The 21,521-nt window shown below is 39.5% G+C and overlaps 1 non-coding gene and 1 pseudogene across 1 annotated transcript; both read left to right on the top strand.

Moving 5' to 3' along the window:
- The first annotated feature begins 13,100 nt into the window (after positions 1-13,100).
- The window catches only part of LOC128049539 (UDP-glucuronosyltransferase 2A3-like), a 54,168-nt pseudogene continuing 45,747 nt past the window's right edge, over positions 13,101-21,521 (top strand).
- Positions 16,663-16,733, top strand: TRNAC-GCA (transfer RNA cysteine (anticodon GCA)). Its single transcript has one exon. It is a non-coding gene; the product is annotated as a tRNA-Cys (tRNA).

Here is a 21,521-nt window from a genome sequence, read left to right as displayed (position 1 = left end):
AAGTCAAGAGGGCCATAGGAAGCATTACTAAGAACAATTCTAGTGGAGATGACAGATTCCAGCTGATCTACTTCATATCCTAAAAGATGATGCTGTGAAGGTGCTGTACTCAATATGCCAGCAAATATGGAAAACTCAGCAATGGCCACAAGACACTGAAAGGATGGAAATCCTTTCAGTTTCCATCTGAATCCCAGAGAAAGGAAATGTCAAAGAATGTTCAAACTGCCCCCACAATTGCACTCATTTCATATGCTAGCAAGATAATGCTCCAAATGCTTCAAGTTAGGCTTCAATAGTACATGAACTGAGAAATTCCAATGTTCAAGCTGGATTTAGAAAAACAGAGGAACCAGAAATGAAATTGCCAACACTTCTTGGATCTTGGAGACAGCATGAGAGTTGCATAAAAGCATCTACTTTTGCTTCATTGACTATGTTAAAACTTTTGACTGGGTGGTTCACAACAACATGTGAAAAATTCTTAAGGAGATAGGAATAACAGACCACCTGAGAAACCGCCTGAGAACCCTGTATACAGGTCAAGAAGCAACAGTCCAAACCAGATACAGAACAATGAACAGGTTCAAAATTGGGAAGAGACTACATCAAGTCTGTACACTGTCAACCTGCTTATTTAACTTATATGCAGTGTACCTCATGTGAAATGCCAGGATGGATGAAGCACAAGTTGGAATCAAGATTGCTGGGAGAAATATCAATAACCTCAGATATGCAGATGACATCACTCTTATGGCAGAAAGTGAAGAGGAACTTAGGAGCCTCTTTATGATCGTGAAAGAGGTGAGTGAAAAAGCTGGCTTAAAACTCAACATTCAAAACATGAAGATCATGGCATCTTGTTCCATCACTTCATGGCAAATAGATGGGGAAAATATGGAAACAGTGATAGGCTTTATTTCTGGGGGCTCCAAAATTGCTGCTGAAGGTAACTGCAATCATGAAATTAAAAGATGCTTGCTCCTTGGAAGAAAAGCTGTGACCAACCTAGAGAGCATATTTAAAAAGTAGAGACATCACTTTGCTGACAAAGGTCTGTATAGATAGTGAAATCTATGGTTTTTCCAGTAGTCATGTAAAGATATGAATTCCCTCGTTGTTCAGTGGTTAGAACACTCTGCTTCTACTGCAGAGTGCCTGGGTTCAATAACTAGCCAGGGAACTAAGATCCCCTATGCCTCACAGTGCAGTCAAAAAGATATGAATGTTAGACCTTAAAGAAAGCTGAGTGCCAAAAAATTGATGCTTTAAATCTATGGTGTTGGAGAAGCTTCTTGAGAGTCTTTTGGAAAGCAAGATCAAACCTGTCAATCCTAAAGGAAATGAACCTTGAATATTCATTGGAAGGACTGACGCTGCAGTTCTAATACTTTGGCCATTTGATACGAAAAGTCGACTCCTTGAAAAAGACCCTGATGCTGGGAAAGACTGAGGACTGGAGGAGAAGAGAATGACAAAAGATGAGACGGTTGGTTGATGTCACTTACTCAATGGATGTGAATTTGAGAAAACTCTGGGAGATAGTGAAGGATGGGGAGGCCTAGCATGCTGCAGTCTGTGGAGTCACAAAGAGTTGGACACAACTGAGTGTCTGAACAACAAATTATTTGTATAACCTGTGAAATAAGCTGGGATGAATAAATATTAGTAGGACAAAATCATGTAAGTTATGTAAGCTCTATTAAGCTGTGTGGACTTGCCCTCTGTCTGACCACCAACCTATAATTAACGCTTGGACTTTGAATCTCTCAGAATTCAGTTATCACAAATAAAAGGATGAAGTATAGGAAGTCTCAGTATTGCAAAGATGAGAAGGAAATTACCTATCCATTTCTTTAGTCAAGATATTACAATGACTATGCACATACTCAGTGGATAGCACACTTAGATAAATAACCCACCACTCATCAAATTTATAGCCTTTTTGACTTCACTGGTGTGAACTTGAACATGAAAAAATAAAATCAATAACAAGCACAATGCCATACACTGGCTATACAGTATCTGAGAGGTAGGTGAGCTGAACTTTGAATCATAGACTAAATGCTAAAAATATTTACATAAACTAACCTTTACCCTTCTGAAGAACTCTGTGTCCTTTGCTGGCTCTAGGCAGTGACCTCCACTCCTGTGTTATTGGGAGGGTGTCCAGGTTTTGTGAACCACTTCATAGGCCCCTGTTTCCATCTGTGGCCCTTCTTTCTCCATATTCAGCAATCCTCGTGTAGTGATAGGAGAGACTTGTGTCAGTTGCCACCACTGACAGTGAAGGACTAGGTGTTCTATGAAGCAGAATTATGTTTGATGTCCAGCTCTGATGATAAAGACCAAACACTTACAGCAGAGGCACCTGTGATCCCCACTTCACCACATCTTTCCCCACACCCTGTGGAGACCAAGCCTATGCGTGAGTCAGGAAATGGCAGAAGAGGCGGAAGCACCCACTCTCCTAGAGCCACAGGCAGCAAAGTCAGTGACACCATCAAGACCAGGGCACCAAGGACTCCAAAGTGGGGACGGTGCCAGCATCAGGCAACACGTCTGACAGAATTCAGTTCAGTTCCATCGCTCAATCATGTCCAATGCTTTGCGACTCCATGGACCGCAGCACGCCAGGCTTCCCTGTCCATCATCAACACGTGGAGCTTGCACAAACTCATGTCCATTGAGTCGGTGATGCCATCCAACCATCTCATCCTCTGCTGTCCCCTTCTCCTCTTGTCTTCAATCTTTCCCAGCATCAGGGTCTTTTCTAAAGAGTTAGTTCTTCACATCAGGTGGCCAAAGTATTGGAGCTTCAGCATCAGGCCTTCCAATGATTATTCAGGACTGATTTCCTTTAGGATCGACTGGTTTGATCTCCTTGCAGTCCAAGGGACTCTCAAGAGTCTTCTCCAACATCACAGTTCAAAAGCATCAGTTCTTTGGCACTCAGCTTTCTTTAGAGTCCAACTCTCATATCCATACATGACTACTGGAAAAACCATAGCTTTGACTAAATGGACCTTTGTTGGCAAACTAATGTCTCTGCTTTTTAATATGCTGTCTAGTTGGTCATAGATTTTCTTCTCTGACAGAGTTAGTGGAGGGTGAAAAGTGCCTACTCTCAAATATAACTACAAAGAACACATGCAAGAAAAAACAGTTTTTGTGCTATCATGCCACCTACTGGAAGACAATAGAAGAACAATTAATTTCCAACCCACTGAATCAGTACAATCAATTAAAAAAAATTACTTAAAAAAAAAAAAAAAAAGACATTCACTACTGCAGTGGCGCCAGCAAGGGAAGAACTTTTCAAGCTCCATGAAAATCCACAGGAAAATTGTATGAAAAAAGAAATGGCGGTTCTCCAAAAACCAATCGTTAAGCAAGGAATATCATAATCTGATAGAGAATTCAAAAGAGTGATCATGAAGAAATTCAAGCTACAAGAAAACTCAGAAAGGCAACTCAGTGAGCTCAGGAATAAAAGTAATGAATTAATTAACAGAAAGAATATTTTACCAGGAAGATTTAAATCCTAAAAAAAAAATCAAACAGCAAATCTGTAGATGAAGAACACAGTTCACTGGAGGTACCATGCTCCCTGATTTCAAACTGTACTACAAAGCTTTGGTAATCAAGACAGCATGGAATTGACTGTAAAACAGACACACAATTCAATGGGACAGAATTGACAGGCCAGAAATAAACCCACACGTATGTGGAGAATTCAGTTCAGTTCAGTCGCTCAGTTATGTCCGGCTCTTTGTGATCCCATGGACTGCAGCACACCAGGCTTCACTGTTCATCACCAACTTCCAGAGCTTACTCAAACTCAAGTCCATCAAGTTGGTGATGCCATACAACTATCTCATCCTCTGTCATCCCCTTCTCCTCCCTCTTTCAATCTTTCCCAGCATCAGGGTCTTTCCCAATGAGTCTGTTTTTTGCATCAGGTGGCTAATGTATTGGAGCTTCAGCTTCAGCGTAAGTCCTTCCAATGAATATTCAGGACTGATTTCCTTTAAGTTGGACTGGTTTGATTTCCTTGCAATTCAAGTAATCCTCAAGAGTCTTCTTCAATACCACTATTCAAAAGCATCGTTTCTTTGGCCCTCAGCCTTCTTTATAGTCCAACTCTCACATTCATATATGACCCCTACAAAAACCATAGCTCTGACTAGACGAACTTTTGTTATGACAGGGTACCAAGGAATATATAATGTGTTCCTTGTTATTTTGTCATAAGAAAGTAACTACACTACATGCCCAGAAGTACAGTCCAGGCTTCCCTGGTAGCTCAGACAGCAAAAAATCCACCTGTAGCAGGAGACCTGGGTTCAACCCCAAGCTGCGAAGATCTACTGGAGAAGGCAATGGCTACCTACACAGTATTTTTTTATGATCGTTGGATCACAGAAAAAGCAAGAGAGTTCCAGAAAAACAGCTACTTCTGCTTTATTTATTACACTAAAGCCTTTGACTATGTGGATCACAACAAACTGTGAAAAATTCTTCAAGAGATGGAAATACCAGACCACTTTACCAGCCTCCTGAGAAATCTGTATGCAGGTCAAGAAGCAACAGTTAGAAACAGACATGGAACAGTGGACTGGTTCCAAATTTGGAAAGCAGTACATCAAGGCTGTATATTGTCACCCTGCTTATTTAACCTATATGCAGAGTACATCATGCGAAATGCCTGGCTGAGTGAAACACGAGCTGGGATCAAGATTGCTGGGAGAAATACCAATAATCTCAGATATGCAGATGACACCACCTTTAAGGCAGAAAGCAAAGAGGAACCAAAGAGTCTCCTGATGTAGGTGAAAGAGGAGAATGAAAAAGCTGGCTTAAAACTCAACATTCAAAAAACGAAGATCTTGGCATCCAATCCCATCACTTCATGGCAAATAGATGGGAAACAATGGAAATAGTGACAGACTTGACCTGACAAAGATTTTCTTGGGCTCCAAAATTACTCCAGTTGGTAACTGTAGCCATGAAATTAAAAGATGCTTGCCCCTTGGAAGAAAAGCTATGACCAATCTAGATAGCGTATTAAAAAGCAAAGTTTACTTTGGCTACAAAGGTCCATCTAGACAAAGCTATGGCTTTTCCAGGAGTCATGTATGGATGTGAGAGTTGGACTCTAAAGAAAGCTGTTTGCCAAAGAATAGATGCTCTTCAACTTTGGTGTTGGAGAAGACTCTTGAGAGTCCCTTGGACTGCAAGGAGATCCAACCAGTCCATCCTAAAGAAAATCAATCTTGAATACTCATAAGAAGGACTGATGCTGCAGCTGAAACTTTAATGCTTTGGCCATATGACGTGAAAAACTGACTCATTGGAAAAGCCCCTAATGCTGGGAAATATTGAAAGTAGGAGGGGAAGGGGATGACAGTGGATGAGATGATTGGAGGGTATCATTGACTCAATGGACATGAGTTTGAACAAACTCTGGGAGTTGATGATGAACAGTGAAGCTGGCCTACTGCAGTATGGGGTCGTAAAGAGTCGCACATGACTGGGTGACTGAATGAATTGAGCCAGTATTTTTTCCTGGAGAATCCCAGGGATAGAGATGCATATCTAAGGCCATAGTTCATAGGGTCACAAAGAGTCGGACAATGCTGAAGTGACTTGGCATGCACACACAAATGCATTAACTAGAAATGTGAATTCTAGGATATTCTTATATTTTATTTTAAAGGGAATAATTTTAAACTTTTTCACTTGAAACAAGGTTAAATTTATAACCATTCATATTAGTTCAAAGAAGTTGCTTTCTCTAATTCTGAAGAAAATTATTTTGTTGAAAATTGAAGGCTTAGACAAACATTTTAAAGCTCTTAATAATAATAATAGGGACTTCTCTGGTGGCTCAGAGGTTAAAGTGTCTGCCTGCAATATGGGAGACCTGGGTTTGATCCCTGGGTCAGGAAGATCCCCTGGAGAAGGAAATGTCAACCCACTCCAGTATTCTTGCCTGGAGAATCCCATGGACAAAGAAGCCTGGTGGGCTACAGTCCATGGGGTTGTAAAGAATCGGACATGACTGAGCGAGCGAAAAATAATAATAATAATAAATTTTACCTTCTTTTCTTTTAACCTGCTAATAGTGTATTGTGGTTGTTCTTCAATCCCTCAGACATGTCCGATTCTTAGGGACCTCATGAACTGCAGCACGTATCTCTGAGAGTTTGTTCAAACTCATGTCTGTTGAATTGATGATGCCATCCAGGCATCTTATCCTCTATTGTCCCCTTCTCCTCCTCCTCTCAATCTTTCCCCAGATTAGGGTCTTTTTCAAAGAGTCAGCTTCTTACATCACATTGCCAAAGTATTGGAGCTTCAGCTTCAGCATCAGTCCTTCCAATGAATATTCAGGATTAATTACCTTTAAGATTGACTGGTTTGATCTTCTTGCTGTCCAACGGACTCTCAAGAGTCCTCTCCAGCACCACAGTCCACAAGCATCAATTCTTCAGTGTTCAGTATTCTTTATGGTCGAACTCTCCCATCTGTACATGACTAGTTTTGACTATACGGACATTTGTTGGCAAAGTGATATCTCTTCTTTTTAATATCCTGTCTAGGTTTGTCAAATGAATGCCAAAGAATGTTCAAACTACCACACAATTGCACTCATCTCACACACTACTAAAGTAATGCTCAAAATTCTCTAGGCCAGGCTTCAGCAATACATGAACATGAACTTCCTGATGTTCAATCTGGATTTAGAAAAGGCAGAGGAACCCGAGATTAAATTGCCAACATCCATTGGATCATTGAAAAGGCAAGAGAGTTCCACAAAAACATCTACTTCTGCTTTATTGACTATGCCAAAGCCTTTGACTATGTGGATCACAACAAAATGTGGAAAATTCTTCAAGAGAGGGGAATACCAGACCACCTTACCTGACTCCTGAGAAATCAGTATACAGATCAAGAAGCAAGAGTTAGAACTGGACATGGAACAACAGACTGATTTCAAATAGGGAAAGGAGGACATCAAAGCTGTTTATTGCCACCCTGTCTATTTAACTTAAATGCAGAGTACATCATGCAAAATCCTGGGCTGGATGAAGCACAAGCTGGAATCAAGATTGCTTGGAGAAATATAAATAACCTTAGATACGCAAATGACACCACCCTTATGGCAGAAAGTGAAGAAGAACTAAAGAGCCTCTTGATGAAAGTGAAAGAGGAGAGTGAAAAAGTTGGTAAAACTCAGCATTCAGAAAACTAAGAGCATGGTATCTGGTCCCATCACTTCGTGGCAAGTATATGAGGAAACAATGGAAACAGTGACAGACTATTTTCTTGGGCACCAAATCACTGCAGATGATGACTGCAGCCATGAAATTGAAAGATGCTTGCTCCTAGGAAGAAAAACTATGACCAACCTAGACAGCACATTAAAAAGCAGAGACATTACTTTGGCAACAAAGGTCTGTCTAATCAAGGCTATTGTTTTTCCAGTAGTCATGTATGGATGTTAGAGTTGGACTATAAAGAAAGCTGAGCACTGAAAAATTGATGCTTTTGAACTGTGGGGTTGGAGAAGACTCTTGAGAATTCCTTGGACTGCGAGGAGATCAAACTGCTGCTGCTGCTGCTGCTGCTAAGTCGCTTCAGTCGTGTCCGACTCTGTGCGACCCCATAGACAGCAGCCCACAAGGCTCTGCCATCCTTGGGATTCTCCAGGCAAGAACAAACTAGTCAATCCTAAAAGAAATCATTTCTGAATATTCACTGGGAGGACTGATGCTGAAGCTGAAACACCAATACTTTGGCCCCCTGATATGAAGAACTGACTCATTTGAAGAGACCCTTATTTGGGAAAGATTGAAGGCGGCAGAAGGGCACAACAGAGAGTGAGATGGTTGGAGGGCATGACCAACTCAATGGGCACATTTTTGAGTAAGCTCTGGGAGTTGGTGATGGACAGGAAAGCCTGGCAAACTGCAGTCCATGGGGTCACTAAGTGTCTGACTGTGTGACTGAATTGAACTGAAGTGATATGATATTGAAAAATTTTCTATTAAGCTTTCCTTCTACCTTTAACTCATCTCTTGGTATATTTTAAATATTCTCATTCATCATTGAATCCATTTTGCTCATATTTTGATAAAGACATATTTATATTCATGAGTGATTATGGACCTAGAATGTGTTTCTCCTTCAGCCCTTTTAAAGGTAAGTTTATATTGTCTTAAGAATTAATGAAATATTTCCTTTTTTCTAATCCTAAAAAAATAAGGATTTATTCTTGGAATATTTTGCTAAAGTTTATCTGTAAAATCATGTGGGTTTAGTATTTTCTTTGTGCAAATGTATTTAGTGGCCATCTTGATTCTAGTAAGGGACAAATTTATAATGCAAATATATATTCTGGTTTTCAAATCTGTTTTGTACAAATTAGTGTATGTACTAGTACGCGTCAAGTCCTGCTCTCAGGAGAGCACTGGAGAGGTGTCTCTGCAGATTTCCGTCAGGTACATAAGCACTACCGGGGGTCCAGCCCCTTCTCACAGGAGTCGTTCTTGATAAATCCCGGGTTCACCATGGACTCGGGCTCATCCACCAAGGCTGTAGCATCTGTGGCCACTGCCATCTCCTCCTTGGAACGATCGCCCTTCTTAGGGTCTCTGCTCTGGGCCATGGCTGGAGATACTGGGTCACTCCTGGGCGTCTGCTGCCTTCTTTCCTGTCAAAAGTGCTAGATTCTCCTCTGAGCTCAGAAGGCTGGTCTGGCGATTCAGTGGTGGAACACAGAGCTGTTTTCCACTTCAGTGTGGGTGGCCAGCTTAGCCAGGAATGGTGGGGAGGGCATCACCCCCAGGTCCAGGGCCATCTCTGGCTTCTTCCACCTCCCTCCCTCCACAGAGACACATAGCCTTCTTGGCACTGGGCTCTGCTTGGGCTCCATGACCAGTTTAGCACCTACCTTATCACAGTCCTGGGCCCGCTTCTGGTGGCAGGCCTCCTGCTTAGCCCGGGGGGCTCAGGGCCTGGCTCCAAGACAACGGGAGATGGCTCCTGCCCATTCTCCGGGCACCAACTCCTGGGTCCCTAAAAGTTTCTTCAGCAGAGAGGACCATGTGAACAGAGGCATCTTCTTGTGCAGTGACAGCTGCAGGAGGCCACCTTTGCAAGCCTGCACTTTGGTACAAGAACACCCCACTGCCGACCACTTGGGAGCCGCACCACACAGCCCGTGTCTGTGAAAGCAGTGTTGACTTCCTCCAGTCCCATGGAACCAATCCTCATATGCAGCTTGACAATCACCTCATCAGCACTCTGCCTCCAATCGAGCACCAAGTCCAGGGAAGCCTGATATCCTGCAGTCTGTGGGGTCTCAAAGAGTCAGACACATCTGAGCCACTGAAGGACAACAACAATTGAAAAATTTGATGTAAGTAGATTTGATTAAAAGAACATAAAAATAGGGCTGAGTTGTATAGCTTGGTTGCAAAAAACCCCCCACCAGTTTTAAAGAGTGAAAAAAGACTTGTAAGAGGAGGAACCAAGTAGACAACCAACAACTAGATTCAGAAGTCTCAGTCTATTCTCCATGCATCTTCACCATTCTATATTTCCTATCGCAATTTTTTTTATTCAGAACTTAATTCCACATAACATCTTTTGATTTCTCTTTTGACTCAATGTTTATTTGTATGAAAGTGTTTTCTTTCAGTCGTGTCCAACTCTTTGTGACCCCATGGACTTTAGCCCGCCAGGTTCCACTGTCCATGGAATTCTTCAGGCGAGAATATTGGAGTGGATTGCATTCCATTCTCCGGGGGAATCTTCCAAACCCAGGGATCAAATCCATGTCTCTTGGCATTGCAGGAAGATTCTTTACCATCTGAGCCACCAGAGTCTACTCTTCAATCTATCTATTCACTTAAATCTGATTTGTTGAATTATTAATTTGGAGAAATTCACTTTATTTCTTTAGCAAATTTTCATAATTATTCTTTTTAATTTCTTGTTCTTTGCACATATTTTCAGATTTCATTTTCATATCCTTAAACATATTGTAAAATCTAATTTATTTTCCATTTCAAACTATAAAACTACTTTACCTCATTGAGTTAATATTTCTGTTACTTCTGCTGGTTCCCAGTCTTGAAGCTTTCTTTTCTTGTAACAGGGAGGTGCTTATTTAACTTGAAATTTTATCTATAGGAAACTCTGAAGCTTGGGGCAAAGTTTCTTCAAAGAGGTTTTTCTACTTTGAACTGTAAACCCATACCAAGGCTTATAGTGTTAAAAATTCTAAGGGAAGAGTTCTTTTATCCAGGGAGTACTAAGTCAAAACAAGCGATATTCCTTGCAGTAAACTTCTGTATAAGGGAATTCACTTGTAAAAGTGAGATCTTATCTTGAGAATCTAGCATTACATGATCTTGGGCAAATCTTCAGATTTTTGATCTCTCCACTCATGCCATATATTGTCTGTTCTACAAAGAAATGGCAAGGGTGAACATCAGAATTCCTGCTTTGGTTTTGATTAGGGATTCTTCTGATTTTTTATTTTCTTACCAAATCAAAAACAAATTTTTATGAGGCAATTTTATATTTTATCTAGATTTTTAATATTTCAGTTGGATATAAGCAAACATACGCCTCCTATACTTTTAAATTTATGTGAATAAATCCTTATTTGAAATCTGAGCTCTGCTTTAGTTTTCTCATATAATAAAATAACTTAGAAATATTTCTCTCCCAGTTTACACAAGTATGTTGAGGTCAATTTCTGAGCTATATTATATCTCTCCACTAAATTGTTTACAACATGTGAACTTTGTCATAGTGATTAGATAAATTTACCAGTTTTTTTTTTTTTTTTTCCAAATCACTTCTAGGTTATTTACCATATATAAAAATACTTTCCTTTTTTAAGATTATATTGTTATATCAATTTTCTTTTAGTGGATTCATGATTCTGTCCCATCTTCTTGTTTTGTGAATTTTTTTCTTTTTTGGATTCTGATTTTTACCAATTAATACAGAACTTATATAAACCCTAATTATGCAACAGGACACAACTCTTAATCCTTGGTCAAGGTTTTGTCTTGGCATCTTCTAAGCAAACCTACCCGGTGTTTTCATTTTAGCAAACAAAACAGGAAAAAAAAATTCTTAAGGGATTTGAAATTTCAGTATGTCTCTTCCAAATTATTAAAATGAATATAATTTTGAAACTGAATATAACCCTTCATATAACTACGCCACACTTCTTAGAATACAGATACATTGATATTTCCTTTTACTTCTAAGTGGTGCTTTTCCACCTGCTAAACAGACTCTTAAAGACAGCTAAGTCCATCATTCCCTTCCTCTACCAAAGAATCCCCTTTATAGGCTTTGCAATTCCTCAGTTCATCTCTACCTTCTCTGATCCTTCTCTCTTAAGCTTGCAGAATAAGTACTGGCTAACTGGCTAACTTATTTTGTCCAATAGTCTGTTAAATCATTTTGAATTAGAACTGTATTTTACTTGTTTCTTTATGCCCTGTGCATAATACAGAATCTAGTATACAGTCGGTACTAAAAGTTGCTTGTTAAAGGTATGAAATATAAAGAATTTGGAGAGGAAGTGGAATTAAATTGAAATGCATGTGAGTGATTGAATATAAAATGAGTACTTCTAAATTCATCTGTCCTTTGAGATTCACAGACATGTCCTGTCTTTAACTTACACACTGCAGGTCAAAAACACTTTCCGTTGCTACTCCTTTAGTGTTTCATGAATTTGCTAGAGTCATTATCACACTCTGGTTGCTTAAAGCAAAAACCAAACACTTCCTGGTTAACTCTTGGTCACCTCTCACTTCCCATCAGTCATAAGACTCATTGTTTGCTCTCCATTCACAAATCAATATTTCAATATTATATTCTTACTTAGTTAAGACTAAGCCACTAAGCAGAGCACACTCTTACTGATAATCTCACCAAATCTTGCTTTCTTAATATATATTTTTTAAAAAGGAAAGAAAAGTGTGTTAGTCGAAAAGTTATATCCGATGCTTTGCAACCCCATGGACTATAGCCCACCAGGCTCCTCCATCCATGGAATTTTCTAGGCCAGAATACTAGAGTGGGTAGCCATTCCTTTCTCCAGAGGATCCTGTTGACCCAGGGATAGAAACCAGGTCTCTTGCATTGCAAGCAGATTCTTTACTGTCTGAGCCACCTAATTTTAATCAATGACATATTCATTTTTTCTCTACAACTCAAATCCTTTTTGTTGCCAGAATAGTTTTATTAAAGGATATATATGATCATTTTCTGTACCTCATTTGAAAATTTGAGTGGACATCTTTTTATGGTAATTAAACCCAGAACATAGCATCCAAGGCTCTCCAAAGTGTCCTATTTTAATTAATATTTCCTTTTTCTGCACAGCTCTGTGTTAGCCTATGACTATATATATGGAACTGATATCTGTATATTTAAATGACCATGACTTACATATCATTCATCTTTTTCTCCTTTTCTTCCATACACTTTCAGAACCCTTTTTCTGTAATCTTTGCTTCTGGACTCAGTTGAAATGTTCCCTCCACTTTGAAGTTTTGACTGATTTTCTTCATATTGCAGTATAGTATCTTCTGGGGCTCTGAAACACTGTACCTTTGTACAGTATTTAGTATATTTCTCTTATATCATGTGATATTTGTGCTTTATTCACATATTAGCATATGACCAATCTTATTTTGATGTTTCCCAATTTATTAACTTCCATAGAACATGTCATTTAGTAGACTTACTAAAATGAATTTTTATACTTTAAAATTGTCAATTAAAAATATCATTTTTCTATTTTAACCTATTTAAAGCAAGCTCCTAGAATGTCAAAATTATTTCCTCCAAAATGTATACTTATTACGTATCTATTCCTGAATAAATACTATATAATACTGTGCCAGTTAACAACTGTCAAAGTTCTCTGCATGTAAGTGCCATTTCCAAACTCCAGAAATTAACTTTTAATGTGATCTTTGTCTAAATGGCCACTTCACTTCTGGGCCCAGCAAACATTCATCCTTTGCAGAGCAGTGTGTGAGGGAGCTGCTGTTATGGCATCTGAGAAGTGGGTTTCAGCAATTCCGTTGCTGCAGCTCTGCTATGCTGGCTGTGGATTCTGTGAGAAAGCTTTGGTGTGGCCCCTGACATGAGCCACTGGCTCAATCTGAAGGTTATTCTGGAGAAACTCATGGAAAGAGGCCACGAAGTGACTGTGTTGGTGTCTCCACAAAATTTTATCATTGACTATAGCAAGCCTTCCACCATGAACTTCAAGATTCTCCCCATGCCACAGGACAGAGAAGCTAATGAAAATAGACTAAATGACTTTTTAGACCTATCAGTTAATGTCATGCCTTCATTGTCACCTTGGCAATCAGCAAAATCTGCAAGAATTTTTTTTTTTTCAAATGAGTGGATATTTAAAACTTGTCTGTGAGAGTGTTGTCTACAAGTGGACAATCTTGAAGAAACTCCAGGACACCAACTATAATGTTATGATTGTAGACCCTATGATGCCCTGTGGAGAGCTGATTGTTGAGATTCTAGGAAACCCTTCTGTATACACACTAAGGCATTCCATGGGTGGCACGATGGAGAAATACTGTGGGCAAATTCCATCCTAACCTTCCTACATGCCTGTTGACATGGCAGGACTAACATACAAAATGACCTTTATGCAAAGGGTAAAAAATTTAATGCTTTCCATTTTCTTTGACTTCTGGCTCCAACCACATGACACTCAGCTTTGGGACTAGTTTTAAAGTGAAGTGTTAGGTAAGAGACTGCTTTTCATTCTAAAGTAATTATCAGAAAAAGCTAAGGAGGTTTAAGAAAAATCTAGGAAGATGAAAGGAATATATTTTTAAAACTGTCACTTCCCCCCAAATTCCACAATTAATATCAATGAACTGTGGTTCAACAATTAATTGGGAAAGGGAGGCAAGAAATGTCTTGCTATGTTTCCTCTTTCTTTACAGTTATCTATCTTGTAGAATACTTCAATACCTAAACGATTGTTACCAAAACAAAATAAATATAAAACTTGCTGCTGTTGCTGCTGCTAAGTCACTTCAGTTGTGTCTGACTCTGTGTAATCCCATAGACGGCAGCCCACTAGGCTCCCCCGTCCCTGGGATTCTCCAGGCAAGAACACTGGAGTGGGTTGCCATTTCCTTCTCCAATGCATGAAAGTGAAAAGTGAAAGGGAAGTCGCTCAGTTGTGTTCGACTCTTAGCGACCCCATGGACTGGAGCCTACCAGGCACCTCCATCCATGGATTTTCCAGGCAAGAGTGCTGGAGTGGGGTGCCATTGCCTTCTCCGATAAAATTTGCTAATAAGGGTCAATCCAATGAAAGATGTATTTTTTGTCACATGCAGAATATCACAAGTCTAATACATTGAGCTTTTCAGCAGTAAAGAATCTCCCTGCAATGCAGAAGATGCAGGAATTGCAGGTTCAATCCCTGGATCAGGAATATACCCCAGAGGAAGAAATGGCAACCCACACTAGTATTCTTATTAGGAAAATTCCATGCACAGAGAAGCCTGTTGGGCTATAGTCCATAGGGTTGCAAAGATTCAGACACAACCAAGCAACTGAGCACAAACACACAGCGAGTTTTCATAGGGGAGGACATTGGACTTCTGCTTAGTTCAGTTCAGTTGCTCAGTTGTGTCCAACTCTTTGTGACCCCATGGACTGCAGCACACCAGGCCTTCCTGTCCATCACCAACTCCTGGAGTTTACTCAAACTCATGTCCATTGAGTCAGTGAAGCCATCCAACCATCTCGTCCTCTGTTGTCCCCTTCTCCTCCCGCCCTCAATCTTTCCCAGCATCAGGGTCTTTTCCAATGAGCCAGTTCTTCGCACCAGGGGCCCAAGTGTTGGAGTTTCAGCTTCAACATCATTCTTTTCAATGAACATTCAGGACTGATTTCCTTTAGGATGGACTAGTAGGATCTCCTTGCAGTCCAAGGGAATGCTCAGTAAAGGTAATGTTTGTTAAATGAGGAAGATAATCTCCTTACCTGATTCCAGTAATAAACTGAAAGGGATTAAATTTGTTATTTGAATTTTTCTCTACAATTTTTGAAAATCACATTAGAATTAAAATTTATACCATCATTCTGTTTGCCCATAGTACCCTCTATTCCTATGTCTCTCTTAAATTTGGGATGAAAATGTAGTAAGTCCTATGTGAACTGCTTCATCATAGCTGGTCATATTGAAAAGTTTCCTAGTATGTTATACTCTTGTGTGGATGCTCAATCACTTTAGTCATGTCTGACTCTTTGTAACTCAATGGACTGTAGCCCACAGGCTTCTCTGTCCATGGGATTCTCCTGGCAAGAATACTGGAGTCTGTTTTCGTGCCCTCCTCCAGAGGATACTCCCAACATAGGAATAAAATCCATGTCTCTTGAATCTCCTGCATTTTAGGTGGATTCTTTATTTACCCAGTGAGCCACCTGGGAAGCCTGTTATACTTCTTAGGGGAGTATGATACAGAAACCTAAAAAATTAAGTATAAACTTGAAAGAGTTTGTAGCTCTAATTGTTAAAAAGAGCTTATTTTTCACTACAGTAGTTACATCTATTCTATTTGTAATTGTTTGCCTTTGCTAATAAAGAATCATTTTCTTTTGCCATTTTCACATATCTAGGTTATATCTGATTCCATCAACTGAGGCTGGATTTCATTCCAAATTCTTTTTTTTTTTTAATAAAGTATAGTTGATTTATAAGGTTGTGTTAATTTCTGCTGTATAGCCAAATGATTTAGTTTTACATAGTATACATTTTTTGTCATCTTTTTCATTATAATTTATCTTACAATATTGAATATATTTTTCAGTACTTTACAGGGCTTCCCTTGTAGCTCAGTCTGTAAAGAATCTGCCTACAGTGCAGGAGACCTGAGTTTGATCCTTGGGTAGGGAAGATCCCCTGGAGAAGGGAATGGTCAACTCACTCCAGTATTCTTGCCTGGAAAATTGCACGGACAGAGAAGCCTAGTGGGCTACAGTCGATGGGGTCACACAGAGTCAGACACAACTGAGTGACTAACACACACACTTCTTTAAAGGGCCTACCTTCAAATACTCAGACTTCAATATATGAATATTAGAGGAACATAATTCAGTCCATAATTTTGATTTTTAATAGATACATTGTTTAATAGAGCTAAGATGAAAAAAAATGCTTAAACATCCTTAGCTTTACACATGACTTTGAATTTACATTGCATTTATTTCACAATAGATAATATAACAACCAATAAGCACTTCCTGGTGTAGACAGTGAGTTAGGTACATTATTCAAGGTAAAGAAGACCAGGGCCTTGACCTCAATTCTTTCAGAAATACATGTAAAACATAGAATTAGAAATATGTAAGCACTTCCTGGTGTAGACTGAGTTAGGTACCTTATTCAAGGTAAAGAAGACCAGGGCCTTGACCTCAATTCTTCTTTCAGAAATACATGTAAAACATAGAATTAGAAATATATTCTGATAATTAGAGATACTGTCCTAGTTCCACTCAATAATTTTCTGCGATATTTGTTTTATTACTCATTAATATAGGGAAGGTATATGATTCTGTTGGGCTTCCCTGGTGGCTCAGCGGTAAAGCATCTGCCTGCAATGCGGGAGACCCAGGTTCGATTCCTGGGTTGGGAAGATCCCCTGGAGAAGGAAATGGCAATCCATTCCAGCACTCTTGCCTCGAAAATCCCATGGATGGAGGAGCCTGATAGGCTACAGTTCATGGGGTCGCAAAGAGTCGGACACGACTGAGCGACTTCACTTCACTTCACTTCGTATGATTTTGTATGGATATATATTATGAAACAAATATAGTACTTAGTAACAACTGGAAAATTTTAACTCTGTTATCTCTAACAGATCTTTCTTTTACTGTAAGCACTGTGCTTCTCTGATAGCACAGGCAGTAAAGAATCCACCTACAATGCTGGAAACCAAGGCTCTTCCTGAGTTGGGACGATCCCCTGGAGAAGGGAATGGAAATCCCCTCCACTATTCTTTCTTGGAGAATTCCATGGACAGAGGAGTCTGGTGGGCCACAGTCCATGGGGTCACAAAGAGTCAGACATGACTGAACAACTAACAATTTCACACCACCATTGATTTTCATTGCTGTACTCTATCATGTTCTTTATTAAGCAATTCTGAATGCACTATGAGTATCATTTCATTCTTGATATAATGATAAACATAGCTAATATAAATTGCTAAAAAAATTGAATAGAACAAAAGCATATATAATGAATGAGAATCAGTTTCATGTTTTTCCTATATAAAAAGTTTTAACTTTTCTTGATTTTCATCAAGATATTGTCTATGTATTATTAAAATATATATATATTCTTCTTTTTTACCAATAAGAACAATGACTAATCATCTTCATCTATTTTTTCACTTAATATGGATTTGATATATTTACTCACAACATATTAAAATCTACATTATTCTTTAAATTGATGCAGCAATATTCATATGAATGGATATAACAGATCGTTGAGTTGATATAATGTGAAAGCCCATACTTATATTTTCCAGCTCTGGTGTTACCAAAATAAATTGTTGCCCTAAACTCATTGTACTTTTATCTCAGGCACAATGCCCCCTAACATTTTTGAACCATTTAGCTCTTATCCTCAGACCTTTACATACATGTGTTAGTCGTGTTCAACTCTATGAGACCTCATGGACTGTGGCCCACCAGGCTCCTCAGTTCATGCAATTCTCCAGAGAACACTGGAGTGTGTTGCCATTCCTTTCTCAGGGGATTTTCCCAACCCAGGGATTGAACCCTGGTCTCTTGTGTTGCAGGCAGACTCTTTACCATCTGAGCCACCAGGGAAGCCCAATTATTTAATTTTCTGATGGGCTGTTTATCTTTTTGATCTCTAACTGGTCTGGTCTGGCATTTAGGGAATTTAAAGCCTTTTGTTAATGACATGTATTACAAACATCTTTCTAAGTCATTAATTGACTTTGAAATTTTAACTAATTTATATCAACAAAATATTTTATAAATATTTTAAAGTCTTATACATGTGATTTCAGATTTTAGAAATATCAAACCAATACAAAGTGAAAAAATACAAGTATATAGTTGAAATATACAAGGAAATAAACTTCTATATATCCTATAAACAAGTTAAGAAATAGTTTGTTTTCTTAACAAGCTATTTCTTGTTCCTTAACAAGTTTCTTAAGAACACCTTTCTTCCAATAGAAACTACCAGACTGAATTTTGTGAACATTTTCTTAGAAATTTTATGTCTATCATTATATGTGATTTCCTCAACACTCTACTGTTTAGATTTTCTAAAATACTATACAAGTGGAATCATAGATGTGCTACTTATGCTGAATACTCTGTAATGTAATCATGTGTTTTCTTAATTTTTTAAGCTCTACGGACAGTGCTCTGTTGTGTGATTATAACATGACATTCTGTGCATGGACAACTATTTACAGTATTTTAGATGACGTGACTATTATCAACATTCCTGTATATTCCTCTGTAGTAGAAGAGAAATAGTACCAATAGGATATAAACTGTATATTTATATTTATATTTTCCCCTACTAGATGATTTTGGCATTTTCTCCAAAGAAATTATACCCTAACCAAATCTATACAGATTTTTGCCGTAGCCAATACAGCATTTTAGCCCTCATTGTGCCACATCAGTCAGTTCAGTTTAGTTCAGTGGCTCATTCATGTCCGACTCTTTGCAGCCCCATGAATGACAGCATGCCAGGGCTGTCTGTCCATCACAAACTCCCAGAGTTAACCCTAACTCATGTCCATCGAGTCGGTGATGCCATCCAGCCATCTCATCCTTTGTCAGCCCCTTCTCCTCCTGCCCTCCATCTTTCCCAGCATCAGGGTCTTTTCCAAAGAGTCAGCACTTCACATCAGGTGGCCAAAGTACTGGAGTTTCAGCTTCAGCATCAGTCCTGCCAATGAACACCCAGGACTGATCTCCTTTAGGATGGACTAGTTGGATCTCCTTGCAGTCCAAGGGACTCTCAAGAGTCTTCTCCAACACCACAGTTAAAAACCATCAATTCTTTGGTGCTCAGCTTTCTTCACAGTCCAGCTCTCACATCCATACATGACCTCTGGAAAAACCATAGCCTTGACTAGATGGACCTTTGTTGGCAAAGTAATGTTTCTGCTTTTTAATATACTATCTAGGTTGGTCATAACTTTCCTTCCAAGGAGAAGCATCTTTTAATTTCATGGCTGCAATCACCATCTGCGGTGATTTTGGAGCCCCCTCCCCCCCCCAAAAAAGTCGGACACCGTTTCCATTGTTTCCCTATCTATTTCCCAAGAAGTGATGGGACCAGATACCATGACCTTAGTTTTCTGTATGTTCAGCTTTAAGCCAACTTTTTAACTCTCCTCTTTCACTCTCCTCTTTCACTTTCATCAAGAAGCTTTTTAGTTCCTCTTCACTTTGTGCCATAAGGTTGGTGTCATCTGCATATCTGAGGTTACTGATATTTCTCCTGGCAATCTTGATTCCAGCTTGTGCTTCTTCCAGCCCAGCATTTCTCATGATGTACTCTGCATAGAAGTTAAATAAGCAGGGTGACAGTATACAGCCTTGACGTACTCCTTTTCCTATTTGGAACCAGTCTGTTGTTCCATGTCCAATTCTAACTGTTGCTTCCTGACCTGCATATAGGTTTCTCAAGAGGCAGGTCAGGTGGTCTGGTATTCCCATCTCTTGAAGAATTTTCCAGAGTTTATTGTGATCCACACAGTCAACGGCTTTGGCATAGTCAATGAAGCAAAAATAGATGTTTTCCTGGAACTCTCTTGCTTTTTCCATGATCCAACGGATGTTGGCAATTTGATCTCTGGTTCTCTGCCTTTTCTAAAACCAGCTTAAACATCTGGAAGTTCACGGTTTCACATATTGCTGTAGCCTGGCTTGGAGAATTTTGAGCATTACTTTACTAGCATGTGAGATGAGTGCAATTGTGCGGAGGTCTGAGCATTCTTTGGCATTGCTTTTCTTTGGGACTGGATGAAAACTGACATTTTCCCGTCCTGTGGCCACTGCTGAGTTTTCCAAATTTGCTGGCATATTCAGTGCAGCACTTTCACAGCATCATCTTTCAGGATTTGAAACAGCTCAACTGGAATTCCATCACCTCCACTAGCTTTGTTCATAGTGATGCTTTCTAAGGCCCACTTGACTTCACATTCCAAGATGAGCATACCATCGTGATTATCTGGGTTGTGGAGATCTTTTTTGTACAGTTCTTCTGTGTATTCTTGCCACCTCTTCTTAATATCTTCTGCTTCTGTTTGGTCCATACCACTTCTGTCCTTTATTGAGCCCATCTTTGCATGAAATGTTCCCTTGGTATCTTTAATTTTCTTGAAGAGATCTCTAGTCTTTCCCATTTTGTTGTTTTCCTCTATTTCTTTGCATTGATTGCTGAGGAAGGCTTTCTTATCTCCCCTTGCTATTCTTTGGAACTCTGCTTTCAGATGCTTATATCTTTCCTTTTCTCCTTAGCTTTTTGTTTCTTTGCTGTTTACAGCTATTTGTAAACCCTCCTCAGACAGCCATTTTGCTTTTTTGCATTTCTTTTTCATGGGGATGGTCTTGATCCGTGTCTCCTGTACAATGTCATGAACCTCATTCCATAGTTCATCAGGCACTCTGTCTATCAGATCTAGTCCCTTAAATCTATTTCTCACATCCTCTGTAAAATCATAAAGGATTTAATTTAGGTCATACCTGAATGGTCTAGCGGTTTTCCCTACTTTCTTCAATTTAAGTCTGAATTTGGCAATAAGGAGTTCATGATCTGAGCCACAGTCAGCTCCTGGTCTTGTTTTTGCTGACTCTAGAGAGCTTCTCTATCTTTGGCTGCAAAGAATATAATCAATCTGATTTCAGTGTTGACCATCTGGTGATGTCCATATGTAGAGTCTTCTCTTGTGTTGTTGGAAAAGGGTGTTTGCTATGACCAGTGCGTTCTGTTGGCAAAGCTCTATTAGCCTTTGCCCTGCTTCATTCTGTACTCCAAGGCCAAACTTGCCTGTTACTCCAGGTGTTTCTTGACTTCCTACTTTTGCATTCCAGTCTCTTATAATGAAAGGGACATCTTTTTACGGTGTTAGTTCTAAAAGGTCTTGTAGGTCTTCATAGAACTGTTGAGCTTCAGCTTCTTCAGTGTTACTGGTTGGGGCATAGGCTTGGATTACCATGTTATTGAATGGTTTGCCTTGGAAACGAACAGAGATCATCCGGTGGCTGCTATGGACATTACAGAAAACGTGATGGCTGTGTCGGACCATGCAGGAAGCATGGCTGAGAGGAGCTGCCCCACAGCCAAAGTCAGGGCGGTGACCGGAGCACCAGGCTGCGACGGCACAGGAGCGGCCAAGTGGAGCTACCCCATGGCT

Source organism: Budorcas taxicolor, chromosome 6 (assembly GCF_023091745.1).
Source record: "Budorcas taxicolor isolate Tak-1 chromosome 6, Takin1.1, whole genome shotgun sequence".
NCBI classification, from domain to species: domain Eukaryota; kingdom Metazoa; phylum Chordata; class Mammalia; order Artiodactyla; family Bovidae; genus Budorcas; species Budorcas taxicolor.
Note: the sequence above shows the minus strand (reverse complement) of the source record. Positions and strands in the feature narration are given on the sequence as shown.